The 19,207-nt window shown below is 41.7% G+C and overlaps 1 long non-coding RNA gene across 1 annotated transcript in view; it reads left to right on the top strand.

Annotated features, from left to right (window-relative positions):
* Positions 1-1,117: 1,117 nt before the first annotated feature.
* Positions 1,118-19,207, top strand: part of LOC146860588 (uncharacterized) — a 56,726-nt gene continuing 38,636 nt past the window's right edge. The window contains exon 1 of the long non-coding RNA XR_014979180.1: positions 1,118-1,302. This is a non-coding gene — a long non-coding RNA (uncharacterized LOC146860588). The remainder of the gene's footprint in view (positions 1,303-19,207) is intronic.

Genomic DNA, 19,207 nt, shown 5'->3' with positions numbered 1-19,207 from the left:
CATAATAAATAAATAACACACAAGAGATAATTCAAGAAGTCAAAACTGACCTCTACCATGTATCATCTGGACCCCTTTGTCCCACTTCTATTTAAAATGCACATCCACAGCAAAGGGGTTACTGTGTTGGAGGTGTCTTGAGTTAGGAGGAAATTGGCCCTTGAGGAATAGAGCTTGCGTGCAGTAGAGAAGACACGTCAATCTAGCCCATCCTCCCAAATGAAAACTCAGCATTAGCGTGTAAGAAGGTAAAACAGCTCCATTAGACATTGGAGCAATCAATAGCGATCCATATTTGTAATGGAGCCTTGGATGCCAAATGAGACTCCTTCACACAATTTATTTATGGCGCACAGCTGTATTGTTGTTGTTGTTTTTTTTTAGCTGGCGTGCCCACTATCCAGGTTTGTACAAAATGATAGCCAGATAAGGTGTGGTGGGGTAGAAAGACATCGGTAGAGTGGAAGGGACACAGGAAAGGAAACAGGAAAAGCAAGGAAGAGGGAGAAAGAAAGGGAGGGAGGCAGACAGAAAGAGAGAGAGAGAGAGAAGGCGAGCTCGAAAGAGAAAAGCATTTGGTTTTGCGGTAGATTTATTACGGGACTCGTGTTTTAGATTCCCTCCTGCGTTATTAACTTTTCAGCTCGTGCAGCAGGGACACGCTTAATGGTACTCAAAGGTCATCTCTGTAACGTTAAATATATTTTATGGTGCTTTTTGTTTTACTAAAGCGAAGTTCAGCCTCTTTGCCAGACAGCAAAGCAGGAAATCAAAAGTTAAATGCCGTGGGGCTCCTGACAAGCCAGTTCCAGCCAAGGAAACCTGGCATGTCTGGGCTCCCCATCCTGAAAGTCACCTCCCTTCTCCTTTGCCCACTTCTCCCCTCCCCCCACCTTCAACACACACACGCTGCATCTCAATCCAGACATTTTTTTTTCATTTCTCCGTCGTCCCACCACTTCCTGTATGCTTTAGTCAGCGCAGGCTGTTTTTTTTCTTTCAACAATGAAGTACAGATACCTTTCACAGCTGCTCAGCTGCATCCCACCCACTCTCCCTGTGATTTAATCATATTATTTTACCTTCCTAGACTCAAGCAAGATCAGATTGGCTCCATATGGAACCAAAGTAAAATGCTGGCATGCAGGCATTAAGGGGGCACAGCTGTCACGTTACTCAGCCTCGCCAGGAAGCCACACATAAATGAGGATATACAGACCACAGCCAACCAACCGTCGTGCCCAGAACTCTCTGGTATTGTCTCAGAGCAGCCATGTTTGTGCAGGAGACTCTGCCTACGGGGTAGGTGAGCAGGTTCATTTAATGACTAGGTCACCGGTGTGACTGCCAGTATTAGAAGGGTGAAGGTGAACTGGGTTTAGGTGCCTGTAGACGGTGCTGTACAGAACTTGTTTTTTTGTCTTTTGTCAACTGAAGGTTGGTCTGATGATCTGTACTGGCAGGACTCGACACGCAATATGCCTGTTGCGAGTCAGAGATGAGCACAGCATGTTCATTGTGAGTGGGGAGTCGAGTATGGCGAGCAAGGAATGAGAATATACCTCGAGGGAGGCAGGTGGCTCTGCGTACCAGGAAGTGAGGCATCTGGGGAGGCCCAGCTTGGGAAAGGTCGCTGAGAGGAGGGCAGGACCTTAGGTGGAACCTCAGAGCCAGGCAAGGGGTCTCAAGGTTCAACGTGATCCCTTGGAGTAGCCTAGTACCATTCACCATTCCAGAGAATGGGATGATCCCATACGTGCAGCCAGTATGGCTCCGAGTGTGCTGGCAGGAAACCTGGAAGTAGACAAGACACCAGATCACTGTGAGAGAATAGGAGCTTGTGTCATTCATCTAGCTCCTTTATCCAGGGTGAATGTTTTCCTGGTGCAGACTAAGCATCAACCTAGATGCCTGAGAGGTAGACATTGTATAGTAGGTCCCCATTCACAGCGGTTCCTGTCAATATATTTCAATGTTTGTTGCAGGGCTGCATCAACATATCAGAGGCCTGCACCAGTTTCAATTTTTTATTTTCAAATCTAAAATCCCTGAATGGGACTTTCTTTTTGAAAATAAAAAAGACAAGGCTTCCCTCGTCATGAGAGTTCCCTCCCATGGCGACTGGAGCATTTAGCAGGTTTTCCTGGTGCTGACAGGCAGTGAAAACTTACCTTTAATTCTACTCAGCTAAATCAGGTGGGCGGAGTTACAGGTCTACCTCCGAAGACCCTTATTCCACAGGGCAGACAGAGGAGTTTAATCACGGCTGAGATGAAGTAGTCTCTGCTGTCTTTAAAAATATTATTCGTCTGCATCTAAATCAGGCGGGTGGACCATTATCATGGCAATAAGCATACTCTGTCGCTGTTATGATAGAGTATGCATACCGACAAGATATAAATCAGGCCCTAGTTCTCTTGTTAGCGATCAGGAAGGAGTGTATCCTCATCACTATACAGAGTAATGCCCCATCATTTCAGTGAGACAGTTCATCATTTGCCTACCTGGAGGGTGCACCCAAGTTAAAGAGACTATTTGGCAGGGTAGCCTAAGAAGCCTGGTAAAAGAAATAAGATTACAGAGATCAAGTCGCATATTTACCTCAATCTCCAGCACTCCACTAGGGCTGTGTATATGGGCTGTCTGTCCCTCAGTGAGTGTGTGAAATTAACAAGGACCCCTTGATAGCTTCAATTCCTAGGACACGGTAAGATATATTGAAAAAATAACAACCTAGGCAATCATGGAAAATAGAAACAATGTCTAAATATGTGTCTATAAGTCAAAAAATAACAGAGCTCAACAATGAATGTCAATATTATTCTGCACATATCTGTAATGAATCTATTACAGATATGTGCAGAATAATAGTGTGTTTTAATGCATTTTTCATGTTATGAACAAACAAATTAATAAAAACAAAAAACATATTTTTTATATATTTTATTCATTGTTGCGCGCACCACCCAAACGGAAAAAATTCTGCGAAGTTCGTGCAGCGTGCGCGCACTCCGCGATTTATCGAAAAAAAAATGTATTTGGCCCTTGGGGGCGAAGCGCTCCATGCGCGCACGGCACGAACTGCGTAAAGTGGATGCGTGGTGCGTGCAGCACACTGTGTGCCCACCGCGCGCGCACGGCACGAACTGCGTAAAGTGGGCGCGCGGTGAGCGAAGCGCACCGCGTGCCCACCGCCCGCGCACGGTGCGCGAAGCGCACCGTGCGCGCACCGTGAAAAAGTTTTGTTTAAAAAAATATATTAATAAATACATAACTTAGCATTTAAAAAAACGTACAAATTCACTGAAAAAACCATAGGTTTCACACACGTTATAGTTAGGAATTAGCATTTAAAAAACCTTGCAAATTCACTTAAAAAACAATAGGTTTCACACATGTTATAGTTAGCTGGGCATTTCCCTTGTAAAAAACCAATGAAATTCCCCCGTTATAGTTAGTGCAGGCAACTATAACTCACGCGACCGCAATCCTCTGCTGATGACGTCAGATATTACATCACTGATGACATATGTGTCTTTCTTAAAAAAAATAAAATGTAATATATGTATAGCTAAAGATGAATGGAAGAAGACATGGGTAAATAAGTGTCTAAATACAGTGATGTAATATCTGACGTCATCAGCAGAGGATTGCGGTCGCGTGAGTTATAGTTGCCTGCACTAACTATAATGGGGGAATTTCATTGTTTTTTTACGAGGGAAATGCCCAGCTAACTATAACATGTGTGAAACCTATGGTTTTTTAAGTGAATTTGCAAGGTTTTTTAAATGCTAATTCCTAACTATAACGTGTGTGAAACCTATGGTTTTTTCAGAGAATATATATATATATATATATATATATATATATATATATATATATATATATATATATACACACAGATATATATGTATATATATTACCTACTGGCAGTCGCCAGTAGGTAGTTATAGTTAGGACCTATTTTCCATAGGAAATCCGCAACATTCTATTTGGAATAACGTTGGCGCCGATTGATGAATCTTCGCGAAATTTTCCAAACTTTTGGCCAGCTACGGTCCTCTCCTATCCTGAAAATTTCACGGTGATTTGTCAAGCGGGGGCCGAGAAAAAAGGGGGGTCCCAAAACGCATTTTCCCCATGCATTTTCCCACAGGACATGTTGACGCAGCTACAGCCCGAACTGCTGAATGGAATTACACCAAATTTGGCAAAGAGGTAGTCCTCAGTTCAGACTCGTGCCTTTTGCTTAAATGGTGTAAATCCGTTCAGTAGTTCCTGAGATAATCAAAATCAAAATCACATACATATCTGGGCGGAGCCTAACCACACATCTCATCCTGAGATCTGATTGGCTGTCAGTACTTCATCCAAGAAGTGTTGGCAGCCATCTTGGAACCAATATACATGATAGAACCTCATTAAAAAGCATTGCAGTTAATAGAAGGTTTTAAGACTTTAGTTACATTATAAATCATTTGTCGATGGTACCATACTCATTTTAGGAATTGTGGTGTGTTCTAAGGTGATTTTACCATGTGAAAAAGCCTCCTGCTGTGATATCATGAATCATGTTTGAGAGAAAACTATTTCCTCATGCTTTTCCCACAGAGGTTTGGAAGGTGATCTATAAGCTAAACGGAGAGCATATTTTCTGTAAATTCACATTATTTTTCTCAGTCATGTGAGAATGAAGTCTGACATTCTCAGTAAAACATGTACATCCGAAAAAGGGCAGAGACTGTCAGTTGATTCCTTTGTGTTCTACTGCAGCTTCCCAGGGTGTTCCAAAGAACAACTAGAGCGCTAACAGTCCTACTTATGACAAACATATGGCACACATGAAGCCATCTTGATTGGAATAAAGTGGTAACTCTTAAAACATTTAATTTAAAAAGGAACAAAATGAGGGGGTTCATTTTGCCATAGAAAGTGTGGTTAGTGCTGCAGAAAGAAAAATTAGGTCACATTTTGAGTGGCTTATCAAATCCTCTTCTATTTCATTAAAAATTTCTGACATGCAGACTAAAACATGCACTTTCAATACCAGCAGCAGACTTCCCTGGTGAGCAGTAGCTTTACTACAGTGATCTAATAAGCAACTAGAGTGCTAACATTCGGAATTTATGGCAAATGTGTGACACATCTGAATGCCTTCTTGATGGAATCAAAGTAAAAAACTGAAAGTATTTCCTACTGAGGAGACTGTAGTAAATGAGGAAATTAGGAAACTTCATAACAAATAAGTCTCCCAAAATGGCCACCAGAGACAAAAGAGCCGAAATGTAGCCCAAATATAACCCAGATGTAGCCCAAGTATAGCCCAATGACATAATGTCCTAGAGTGTTCTAACGAACAACTAGAGCGCTAACAGTCTTACTTATGACAAAAGTATGGCACACCTGAAGCCATCTTGATTGGAATAAAGTGGTAACACTTAAAACATTTAATTTACAAAGGAACAATAGAAATTATTATTATTGCTGCAGAAAGAAAAATTAGGGCACATTTTGACTTCTTAAATCCTCTTCTATTTCATAAATAAATTCTGACATGCAGACTGAAACATGCACTTTGAATACCAGCAGCAGACTTCCCTGGTGAGCAGTAGCTTTACTACAGTGTTCTAATGAGCAACTAGAGTGCTAACATTTAGAATTTATGGCAAATGTGTGACACATCTGAATGCCTTCTTGATGGAACCAAAGTAAAAAACTGAAAGTATTTCCTACTGAGGAGACTGCAGTAAATGAGGAAATTAGGAAACTTCATAACAAATAAATCTCCCAAGATGGCCACCAGAGACAAAAGAGCCCAAATGTAGCCCAAATATCACCCAGATGTAGCCCAAGTATAGCCCAATGACAGAATGTCCCAGAGTGTTCTAACGAACAACTAGAGCGCTAACAGTTTTACTTATGACAAAAGTATGGCACACCTGAAGCCATCTTGATTGGAATAAAGTGGTAACACTTAAAACATTTAATTTACAAAGGAACAAAATGAGGGGGTTCATTTTGCCGTAGAATTTATGATTAGTGCTGCAGAAAGAAAAATTAGGGCACATTTTGACTTCTCAAATCCTCTTCTATTTCATAAAAAAATTCTGACATGCAGACTGAAACATACACTTTGAATATCAGCAGCAGACTTCCCCGGTGAGCAGTAGCTTTACTACAGTGATCTAATGAGCAACTAGAGTGCTAACATTCAGAATTTATGACACATGTGTGACACACCTGAATGCCTTCTTGATGGAACCAAAGTAAAAAACTGAAAGTATTTCCTACTGAGGAGACTGCAGTAAATGAGGAAATTAGGAAACTTCATAACAAATAAATCTCCCAAGACGGCCACCAGAGACAAAAGAGCACAAATGTAGCCCAAATATCACCCAGATGTAGCCCAAGTATAGCCCAAAGACAGAATGTCCCAGAGTGTTCTTAAGAACAACTAGAGCGCTTACTGTCTTACTTCTGACAAAAGTATGGCACACCTGAAGCCATCTTGATTGGAATAAACTGGTAACACTTACAACATATTATTTAAAAAGGAACACAATGAGGGGGTTCATTTTGCCATAGAAATTATGATTAGTGCTGAAGAAAGAAAAATTAGGGCACATTTTGAGTGACTTCTCAAATCCTCTTCTATTTCATTAAAAAATTCTGATATGCAGACTGAAACATGCACTTTTAATACCAGCAGCAGACTTCCGTGGTGATCAGTAGCTTTACTACAGTGATCTAATGAGCAACTAGAGTACTAACATTCAGAATTTATGGCAAATGTGTGACATATCTGAATACCTTCTTGATGGAATCAAAGTAAAAAACTGAAAGCATTTCCTACTGAGGAGACTGCAGTAAATGAGGAAATTAGGAATCTTCATAACAAATCAATCTCCCAAGATGGCCACCAGAGACAAAAGAGCCCAAATGCAGCACAAATATCACCCAGATGTAGCCTACATGTAGCCCAATGACAGAAGTGTGCAAAACACTTATTTTTTGTGTATTTGCAGTTTTATAAAGTGCAGACTTGTCAGGTATTGGAGTGCTTTACATGAGCATTGGTTACATCACACAAGATCAAATTTGTTTTGGTTGTAGACATGGGGAGATTAAGTGATTTGACCCGAATCACAGAATGTTGAGCTGAAGCAGAAACTCCAACCTGGTTTCCCAGTTGCAAAGTCTGCAGCTCTGGAAGTAACACCATATCCTCTCCCCTAAGTGCAACATTTAATCAAGTGGTCAACTGGATAAAAAAACAAAGATTACAAATCATTTAAAAGTTCTTTGTCGCTATTTGAAAATTCAGAAAATATGTCCTCATTTTAGTTTTTTAGAGCACTAACCATAATTTTGATGCAAATAAGACCCTCTCATATATGTAATTTCTAAAGGAAATGCTCTAGGTATTACAGTTTTGATTACATCAAGATGAAGTCAGGCGTTACACACTTTTGTAATAAATATAGAATGTTAGCAATCTAGTTGTTCATTGGGATACTGTTGAGAGGCAGAGGCCAGGGGCGCGGACTCTGAAAATTTAAGGCAGGTAGGAGAGTGCAGAGGCAACAATTTGACCACACTGGCAGGCAGGAAGGGCAGTGGCAGCACAACAGACTATGGAGGGCAGTGGAAAGGGGGGCAGGGGCAACAAACTAACAATACAGGAGTGGCATGAGAGGCTGTGGCAAAATAATAGACCATTGTGGGCAGAAGGAAGAGGCAGTGGTAGTACAACCATACATGCCAACAGACCCGTTTCAGCCAGGAAACGTCCAATGTTTTTAAGCTCAAATGGGCTTTATTTGATCTGTCTCCTGTCTACAATCTCCTCTTTTTCAATGTAACTCAAAGGGGAAAATCAATACCCCAGTTTTTTCTCAAATTCTCCCTCTTACCAAGTTCAAAATGTTCGCAAGTATGGTACATTGGATCATGGTAGGCAGGAGGAATTGGGGTAGGGACATGGACTCGGATAACAGAGGACAGGAGGGACATGGAGAGGTGCACCAAACTGACCCTACAGGGCAGGCATCAGGGTTTGCAGCAGCACAATACACCACACAAGGCATGCGGGACGGGAGTGAAGCACAACAATCCATAAAAAGCAATAGGGAGGGGACAGGACCATGCACATGGACAAGAGAACAGAGGGGAAAGAGGCAATGGTAGCTAGCTGACCATAATGGACAGACAGGAGAGAAAGCTGCAGCATAATAGACCATAAAGGGCAGGAGGGACGGATCAGGGGCATTACAATGGAACAGACAAGCCAGGAGGGAGGAAATAGGGGTCTGCACATGGAAACAGAGGGCTGGGGGCAAGGGGGCAGGCCAGGAGCAGCAAGATGACCATGGAGGTCAGGCAGGATGGGCACTCGAAACAAGGCACACCATGGAGAGCAACAGTGAGACAATGATGGCATACACACAGACCATGGAGGGAAGGTGGGAGGGGGTCAGGGGCAGCTAGCTGACCACATAGGGAAGGTGGGAGGGACCATGGCAGCACAGAAGACCATGTATGGCAAGCGGGAGGGTTAGGGCAGCACAATGGCTATGATGGGCAAGAAGGAGGGTGCAGGGGCATGCACAAAGGACCATGGAGGATAGAAGGGAGGGTCAGGACCTAGGCACAGGCAAGAGAGTTCAGGGAAAGGGGCCTCACAACAGACTGCGAGGGGCAGGCAGGAGGAGCAGTTGCAGCACAACAGTCCAGGGAGGGCAGAAGGGTGTGGCAGTAAAATGGACCATGGAGGACAGGAGGAAGGAGACAGGGGCATGGCATGTGGACAGGCAGGGTGGAGGTGGCAGGGACAGGTTACAGTCATCTGACAATGCTAGGCAGGTGAGAGGGGAGTGGCAGCTCAACAGAACACTCAGAGTAGATAGGAGTGGCAGGTCCATGGAACATGGTGGGTAAAAAGGTTACAGAAATGGAAATGCTCTCTCTGTATTATATGTGTTATTCTTGCAGATGATTCTACTATTTATGGCATTGATTGTTGGTTCCGTATTGATTCACAACATTCAGACCCTTTAATGTCATGAGACTCCTCTGCCTCTCCAAAAAGTGTAATAAATTGTAATTAATTGCATATCACTTTTTATCTATCTGCATGTATACTAGCTATACCTGTGTATAAAAAAAATATTTCTGTAGTATTTTGTTTTCCCAGAGTATGGAATAATATTGCACAGTGACAAAATGTGTTAGATATGCTTTTGGGCTAGTGCTCAAGAGTTGTTTTCCTTTGCACATGGACTGTAATAAGGAATATGTGTGGCAATAAGCAGTGATTTCTCAAGGAAGTTAAGTAAAGATATTAACATGGTATTTGACCCTTGAACTGTAGAATTTTTGAATTGGTTTAGCCAGTGGTCCCTAGTACTGAAATTGTAGAAAAATTGCCGCAGCATGTCTAGACTCCAGGTGACTGTCCTCATAATCAGTGGCGCAGCTTCAGGGGGGGGGTGTTTGGGCTGTTACACCCTCCCTAATAATATATTCTGTAGTAAATAGCTGGGTACAGGTGCTTTCAGTTTGGTATGGTGAGATATCTGTTAGATTTCACCCTGGATGTGTACATGCACACACACACAAAAACATACACATACTAACAGACTATCTAATTTCCCTTAAAACGTGGTTAGTTTGAAAACAATTGTGTCTTAAGTACCCCAAACAATCAACACTCCTCTCTCTTTCCCCTGCCTCTGAAGTCCTCCTCGTATCCTGCTTCTCATAATGTATTTTAACAAAATATGCCAGTGTGAATGTTGGGAAATCTTAAGCTTGCACCCCCACATTCCTCCTAACCAAGCTACACGCCTGTTCATACTTCAGGGATCATAGAAAGATATGGTTTCCGTTCCAGGGCATCTGTTCTAAACTTCATTCACATGTTTCAACCTGCTTTATGCACTTTAGAGCCCTGTCCTTATTAACTATTGTTTGTTTCAGGCGAGCCTGTTTGAGTACAGGACCTTTTATGTCCAATCCATCAACTGTTGAACAGTCTGTCAAGTGCTTTTCAGCAGACAGTCAATCATGGTGTCTTTCATAAGGAAGTTAAAACTAAACTTTTATGCTAATTTGGCCTGCCTTTAAATTTTTTTTAAGTATTCTCACTCACTCACTGTACCACTAGATGGTGAAAGAATAATTTTGTGAACCAAAACCACCTACAACCTATGTGTATTTGGTATGATTATGACTGTAGCCTGACAAAAGCCAATAAAAAAATAAACTGAAAGAAAAACGAAAACTACAGGAGCAAGTTAAAAGAGCTATGATTGGATCATTCCTTAGACCAATATATAAACATAACCTAAATAGTAGTTATGTTTATATTTAATAAGACTCATAAAGAGATCCAAGACAAGGTCTACTAGCTGTTTTCGAAGCTTGTCACATATTGTAGGGTTACAATTCCCCAGAACACCACATCACCACATTAAACCTCAATCTTTCAATTAAATCATGCACAGGAGTACTACAGGGTTCTCTAGCCGCTTTTACAGGTTGATAGTGATGGATATGCTACCAAGCCCTTTTCTCTGTCTTCGTATTTATGCTGCACAGTGTTATAGAGTCATGTGTTGTGATGATTTTCTTATTGTACTTGATAATAGTACCCATCAATTAAAGAACAGTGTGTCACTATTGTATTATTTAACTGAATTACAAATTGTAATACTATTTCTGTTTTTATCAATGAGCCACTCAGGTATGAGTATGTTAACATGTTTATTAACAAAATAATAATTTGTGGAAGATAGGACTGTGGTCATGCATGTTTTTGAGTGTGAAGCTTTTGTCGCCGTTGTTTCATTTCTCCGCCAACTCCCCATTCCACCACGGGCTTTCCCGTTTGTTGTGGAGGGAGATAGCAGTATAATCTGATTGGGTTGAGGTCGGGGAGGCGGGGATTTGCGGGCGCTCTGTCACATGATCTCTGAAGGCTTTATCTTTCATGCCTATCGACCCGCGCAGCGGGCGCGCCGAAGGCGCGCTAAAGGCAAGCCCGTCTGCACCCGTCCGCGGCCGACCGGGGCTTGGGGCTTGGACCCCTGCCCCTTTGTTTTCTCCAAGGTTAGTCTATTCTACCGCACAACTCCTTGCTCTACGGCCGCCCTGCCAAGAAGACTGCATTCAATTAGCTGTTGACAACGCTATTTCTCATACCTGCTCAGGTGTCAATTGCTCTTTCTCCTTGGTCCAGTCTTTGGATTATGAATGTAGATAAATTACGATGTCAGAGAACTCTTCTCCTAAGTTTCGATTTTTAAGTTTAAATTGTCGCTCACTTCCCCAGCGCAAAAGATTCATCTTTGACCTTCTCCTGGAGGAGTCACCGGATGCCTTTTTTCTTACTGAGACCTGGCTTCATGCCAGTTCAGGGCCCGATATTGCTACTGCCCTTCCGTCTAACTATGCCATCGCCCGATTGGATAGAGCCACTGGGATAGGTGGGGGGATTGCTATTATTTATAAACAACATTTTCAATGCAAATTGGACTCTGTTAACCTTCCAAATTGTGAAGCTGCTTTGTTCAAACTTACACTTACTCCTAAATTCTCTTTCTCGGAGCTTTTGGTTTATCGCCCTCCTGGTCCCTCTTCTTCGTGTTCTGCTACTCTGCCTGGTTTGGTATCTTCCTTACTAATGAATTGTACTAATTTCTCTCTAATTGGTGATCTGAATCTTCATTTGGAAGACGCCACAAACTCTATGTCCTCTAATCTCATTGCTGATTTTTTAGCCATGAATATTACTCTCTGCAATTCCGGCCCTACACATAAGGCTGGCCACTTTTTAGATCCTATTTTTTCTAATCTTTCTTCTATTGAATGTGAACCAGCTTTACCTATTCTTTGGTCGGATCACTTCTTATTGAAGTTCACAATTCCGGCTCCTGTTAGTTTGCCCTCTGCTTTTTCCCGGTCCATGTTTTTTAATAAGGACTGGAAAAAAATCGATATCACTATTTTGAACACTTTGCTTAGTGAAAATACTCCTATTGTTACACCATAGGTACATGTCTCTGCAAATAATATTCATAACTGGCTGTCCCATGCTGTGGATGAATGCCTTCCTCCAACAAAGATAAAATTGACTTATCATCGCCCTCCAGCTCCATGGTATACTGATACTCTCAAAGTCGAAAAATCTAAATGTAAAGCACTAGAAAGGAGATGGCGAAGAAACTATGCCCCTGATGTGAAAATAGTATATAAAAAATCTCTTAAAACATACCATGATTTATGTAAATCTACGCGAGCTGCGTACACTTGTAAAACTATCACAACTGCTACAAACCGTCCTAAGACACTTTTCAGTTTAGTAAAAAATCTAGCCGGTGCCCAAACTATAGCTAAGCCTCTGCCATTAGACAAGAACTTATGTGAGGATCTTGCCCTTTTCTTTACAGATAAAATTGAGAATATACATTCTGAAATTGCTTATTCCTCCCTGACCTGCATGATGTCACCTTCAATTTCGGTTAGCACTTTTCTAAAACATCCTAATGTATCTTCACAATTGGCCTTTTGGCCTCCTTTGGAACCGGACTCTTTGGTTTCTATTCTTGATACAATAAAATCTGGTTCCCCCAATGACCCTTTACCCATTTCCATTATTAAACAACTTGATCACATTCATCTTTAGGTTATTTCGGAAGTCCTTAACTCTTCTTTGCAAGCGTCTACTGTTCCACCTGTCTGGAAGCACTCAATGGTTGTCCCTTTGTTAAAAAAGCCTGCTGCTGACCCCAAAGTCCTTGCAAATTTCCGACCTATTTCTCTCTTGCCTCTCTTTTCTAAGTTATTGGAAAGGCATATTCATATACACCTTTCCAAGTTTGTTGAAACTAACAAAATCCTGCACTCCTCACAATCTGGTTTTCGTGCTGGCTTCTCGACCGAGACCACGCTCTTAGGGGTTACAGAAAGACTGCGACTTCTTTTGGACGCTGGTGATACAGTCGCGCTCATATTACTTGATCTGAGCGCGGCTTTTGACACTATCTCCCATCCTATACTAATTAACACTTTGAAATCCTTTGGTATCTGCGGTTCTACTCTGGACTGGTTAACTTCCTTCCTAGCCGAACGCACTTTTCAAGTCTTTTCTGCATCGGCAGTTCTAATGTCTTTCCATTGCCTTTTGGAGTTCCTCAGGGCTCCATTTTGAGCCCCTTGCTCTTCAATCTGTATGTCAGGCCTCTTGCTGATATTGCTGACAATGCTGGACTGTCTCTCTTTACATATGCTGATGATTCTCAAATCATCTTCTCCCTTTCGAAATCCGATTCCTGCTCCATTTCTGCCCTCCAGTCGGGCTTACGCCAAATTGCCATCTGGATGAGTAAAAATTATCTGAAACTCAATGCCAATAAAACTGAGGTCCTTATTTTAGGTAAGCAGAAAGATCTTTGGCGCTCCATTCATTGGCCGAATGAGTTGGGTACTCTTCCTCGGCCTGTTGATCATGTTCGTAACCTGGGCTTTTACATTGATGACTCTTTGACGATGCATCATCAAGCAGTCAAAGTTGCTGCTACTTGTTTCACCATCTTGAAATGGTTGCATAAAATTCTTCGGATGCTGCCTAGAGATACCCAAAAAACCGTAGTCCATGCTCTTATTACATCACGGCTGGACTACGGAAACGTTCTGTTCCTGGGTGCGAATAAGGCTGTGTCCCGTAGGCTGCAACTCGTACAGAACTCTGCTGCCTGACTCCTCTGTGGGGTTCCCAGATGTTCTTCTATCTCTAAACATCTTCGGGATCTTCATTGGCTTCGAATTGAAAAGCGGGTCGAGTTTAAAGCATTGTGCTTTATGTTTAAGATAAAACGGGGTCTAGCACCGGACTATTTGCAGACTCTTGTCTGTCCCTATGTTCCGACCCGTCATCTTCGCTCTGCTTTACTTGAAAAATTTCAAGTTCCTAGGGTCAGACTTTCCAGAATGGGTGGTAGATCTTTTTCCTTTCTGGATCCTACTCTTTGGAATTCAATTCCTCTTGCCATACGTAGGGAAACTTTGTATCCCCAGTTTCGTCGTTCACTGAAGACTTGGCTATTCAATCAATAATTATCACAATTTCAGCTTTTGTCCAGGCGCCGGGAAACCCTTGTTGGGTAGCTGTTGCGCCATATAAATTAAATAAATAAATAAAATAAAATATGTTAGATATGGCAGATACCATATTGGGCAGTCTTTGTCAATAATGACTGTGCTCTATGTGAATTTGCTGTTGAACACTTGCCCTACAAGTATCAAATGTTTTTCCTCTCGTATTGACTTTAAACTTTGGACTTTGTTGTTGCCGTTGCTGCCAACTTTCTAGCAACCTTGCCTTGTCCAGTAGTCGTAGATATTGTAACTTTTTATGGTTTTGATGCTTTTTTTATTGATAGTTGCAAGTGCTGTCAGATTAGATTGATTATACTTTTGGGTGTGCGTTTTGTTTGAAGAATCATATCCGTTTTTCCTTTCCATTATGCTTACCATATGTAATTAATCTTTGGGTAGAGTTAATGTCTCATCCTGATTATAAAAGTTGTTGTTTTTAGGGACTTTTCTTTGGCACTATTCAAAACATTTTTATTGTTTTATGTAATGGTGTGTTTTGTGATGCTTTGTGCAGCATCATTCTGTATGCCTATTAGGCTTAACTGTGGTACATTTTTCAACAGGGAATAGTTTGGTTTTTGTTTGTGCAGCCAAGGAAAGGGTTTATTCTGTGTATTTCAAGTTTATCTTGATCAACTGTGAAGACAAATGTAGGCCATTTGATTTTTATGTATAGAGTATGTTCATGATGTGCTTCGAATTTTTGTCATTTCCCTCCTCAATTATCATTCCAGAGGGCGTTGGCTCTGTTATTTTGTCTCCCATTTAGGCTAGGTTAACAACACTTTTCTTGTTTTCCCCAACGTTTTATCTATTTGTGGCCTGCATGTTCTTTTCACAGTCAATGTTGTTTGTGGTTGGACTGTAAAGTAGAGATGTGTCATAGTGGTTAATTACTCTCTTGTCTTTGGTAGATATTTAAAGCAAACTGTATGACTTTATATAGAGTAGTTTTAGAGTGCTTGCTTTTTCACATAATAGGTTGTTTTTTAGTAGTTGTTATTCCCTGGTGCAATGCTATTCCGTTGTTTATGTATAATTCATCAAATCCATTTACTGTTTATTGTTTGCTTTGTTTTAACTTGGTTTCATAATTACATGTTCGTGTCAATATGCACTGTTTCATTGGAATTAAAAGGCAACTATTTTTAAATCAATTATTATTTTATTCAGTGTTAAAACTCATAATGTTTTGTTTAATTGTAGTTGAGTTTCTTCTATGTCTTTAATTAGATCTTTCAGTGTGGTATTCAGATGGGAAAAAATATTGTGTTCTGATTAATAAAGCTATGAATATTACATTTGACCATTGATTTTCCCAAATAGCGGTGTACTTTTATATTCACAGATGCTGTTTTAGGTAAGAATTTCCATGTTATTAACATGGTTTTTCACTTGTAATGTAAATGATGCATATTCATTTATAGTTTAACAATCTGTAAGCATATTTAACCCCTTCGCTGCGGCGGGAATTCCGCCGCAGCGTTGGGGGGCGCGGGGGGGGCAGCGCGGTGGCGCTGTGCTCATGACGGAGCCACTCCGTCATGAGCCACGGTTGAGCTGTGCTCATGACGGAGCGGTTCCGTCATGACTCCGCCCTGTTGCGTTGTCCCCCCGGTCAGGCGGGGAAACAGCGCCGCGTAGGCGGAGCGGCCGCCAACGGCCGTGACATGACGGAACCGCTCCGTCATGAGCACACGGCAACCGTGGCTCATGACGGAGCGGCTCCGTCATGAGCGGGGAAGGGGTTAAGGAAGTTGTGTACTATAAAGAAAAGTCTTTTAAAGTTTAACTATAATACAACAGTTAAATAGCTAGTTTTTTTCTTTACTTTAATTGTTTTGAGGAAAACATTGCTGCTGCTAATGAAAGGTATTCATATGAAAAGTGGTTTGAAAAGGATTAAAATGCTGGATAATGTTAGCTTGCATATTTCCGTTTTTGTGTGTTTTTTTGTACTCTGTCAGTTTTTGCATTGTTGTCATTTAACAATGACATATCTGCTTGTGTAAGAGTTATTTCAATTTTGTTGACTTGTAAACTCTAAAACTCTTTTAATGGACATCTAGCACAGATGTAGTTAGGAAATAGGTCAGAAGCACAAAAGTGCTCTTTCTGGTTCCAGAAAATGAAAATGGAATTATTTCAAGAACAGGTCATTCCTGGCTGAATATTCATTAATTTCATATCTGTGTGTTCAGGCTATGCTATATTAATATTATATAATGCCATTATTTATTGTAGTATGTTTAATATATGCGGACGGATGTTCAAGCGTGCTAATATTGTACGATTATGATGAGCCTCACCCTGCTTGCTCACCTGTGTATCCTTTGACCAAATGAGGATTTGGACCACATATTGTCTACACCATCAATAGCTGTATGTACATTTATTGACTAAATGTTTGGACCAAGAATGTACAACAAACAGCTAACCAACTGCTAACCAGCGCTAAAGTGCTTGTGCTCTCTCCTTTAATTATGGTAAAATTGGTTTACACCCAACTGGCACACTTAATTTTCTTGTAAGTCCCTAGTACAGGGGTATGACATGTACCCAGGGCCTGCATATTAAATGCTACTAGTGGGCCAGCAGCTTAAGTAGCTTTTAAACATGTCTCAAGCCTGCCTTTGCAGCCTGTGTGTGCAGTTTTTAACTGCTATTTCGATGTGACAAAATATTAACCCTGGGCGTAGTTCGCGAAGTAGCGCTACGCGTAGCTACGCAATGTGCACTTCACACTACGCGAGCTACGCGTAGCAGTTCGCGAACTGCGTAGTACCCTGTTCGCACTGTGCAAGATGTCGTTTTCAATGATTGCACAGTGCGGACAAGCAACCGGCACTGTGCAATCATTGAAAACGGCATCTTGCACAGTGCGAGCTGTAGTTTTCTGCCGCTCGAGTAGATTTTTACTCGAGCGGCAGCTTTCTCAATGCGGACTGGTAGTTTCTCATCGCGAGCTGGTGCGAGCATACGCGACCACCCGCAATGAGAAACCCGACCTCCTCGTGTTGAGAATCTCGCCGGGTGGTTTATTTTCCACGCTCGCGATCGCCAACTTGATGTTGCTGATCGCGAACGAGGAAAAAGTCTCGCCGGGATGTCATTTTGCTTGCTCGCGGTTGCCAACTTGACATTGAGGACCGCGAGCAAGCAAAAAATGACCGCTGCACTACGCTACGCGTGTTCGCACTGTGCTACGTGCAATTCGCATAGTGCGAAGTAGCTCAAACTTCGCAAACTACGCGAGCGTAGCGTAGTGCTTTGCCCAGGCTTACAAAATAAACCTTTTACCAAACCTAAACCTGCCTTTTTAATAGATATAAGTCACCTCTAGTGTTGACCCTAAATAGCCCATAGAGCAGGGCTCAGCATATTTAAAAAGCTGGACATGTATTTTTAACTTTTACATGCCCTTGTATGGAAAAGTCTCTTAAATTTGTTTTTCACTACTACAAGGTCTCTCTCTCTTGTAGGATAACATTGGTTTACTTATTACATTCAATAAGTGCTAAGTCTTGATTGTGAGCAGGTTAACCTTTTTATGTTTGGTCTGAGAAAGTGTAATTAAAAATCCTCTTTAATGGTTGGATTTTCAGTTACAATTTTGACAATGCAATTTTTAGAAAGTTGGTATTTTCCTGCTCTAGCTGTTTGGTGCCTACAGTCAGTTCCTGGGTTACGTGACTGTGTGTAGTTGACTTTGTTTATTCCTCACAGACAGCCAAAGAATAGGGGTGTTCTGTGTACCTGGATAGGCCATCAACTGGCAGGATGCGGGCAGGGAAAGAGATGGAACTATTGCTCTTGCACACAGGGAGCTGCATTTTCAGTAGCTCCCTGAGTGAAATAGCAATGCCGGCTCCCACAAGAGGCGGGGAACCGGCTGGGACCATGGGGGCCTTGACTCTCCCCTCATGGTCCCATAGCGCACTAGCTGCCCCAGATAGGCTCCAGGTCACCCAGTGAAACATGGCCGGGCCCCAGGTTATAGTGTACCCGGAGTGAAAATCAGCCTGGCAAGGGGGCAACATGGCCCCGTCCCCCATTCATGAATGGCTGGGCCCTGGGGAATGAGGACCATGGGGCTAAAATCGGCCCTGGGGAGGCTGCACGGCTCCCACACCCCATGACAAATGGGGCCGGGCCCCACTTTAATGCAATGTGCAACAAGTTATGATGCCGTTGACTGGCTTCACAAAATGCTTGGTTCTTGTGAGCATTAAGGGGCTAGTATTTTAAATGAAAAGCACGTGTTTAAGAAAACAACCAAAAATGTTAATCTGGGAACAGAAGACCTCTTAGTGGGCCACTTAGAGAAATGCTACACTTTCTGACAGTAGTTTGGCATGCATGTTTCTTAGCTTAGTCAAGCTTAGCTTAGGCATGATGTGACATAGGTTAGCATGACGTGAAAGCATAGCAGTTATGACTGTTTATACAATTTCCAGTCATGTGTTCGGTAACACTTGATGTTGAAAATGCGATTCATAAATTCATTAAACAGGGAGATTTAAGTTTATAGAAAATGATCAGCCATAATCTGGACAAGGTCTGCAAAAGTAATGATTTTCAACATCAGTCAATTGTAAATTAACAACAGGTTTTGGAAGTGTTAAATTCAAAGAAAGTGTTACTCGAGATCTTTTCAATTATACAGATCTAGTATGAAAAAGCCTTGCAAGTTGCTCCTTCAGGAAGGGCTTCTTGTAGGACTCCATAATAATCAACTGCATAATTTAAAAATATTTATATTAAATGATGGGTGCATGTGGCACAAATAATGTGCGATGGGGCATGTAGGTGCTGACCACATGGTTTTCATTCTTCTGCTTCCAATTGTGGCAGGGGGCAGCGGCCTGAGTAAATGCAATTGATTTTAATTTCAGCATTCCGCCCTGACTTTTTTGTTTTCTCACAGATTAACTAGGCCTTCAATGTGTCATTTTACTAGGATGCAATGTAAATAGATATTTGCTTGGCCATTATCCATCCAAACTTAAAAAGTATCCTATCCTTTACATGTTACACATTGCTCATATGT

The sequence above is a fragment of the Triturus cristatus genome, chromosome 3_1 (assembly GCF_964204655.1).
Source record: "Triturus cristatus chromosome 3_1, aTriCri1.1, whole genome shotgun sequence".
NCBI lineage: Eukaryota > Metazoa > Chordata > Amphibia > Caudata > Salamandridae > Triturus > Triturus cristatus.
This window is presented reverse-complemented; position numbering and strand designations above follow the sequence as displayed.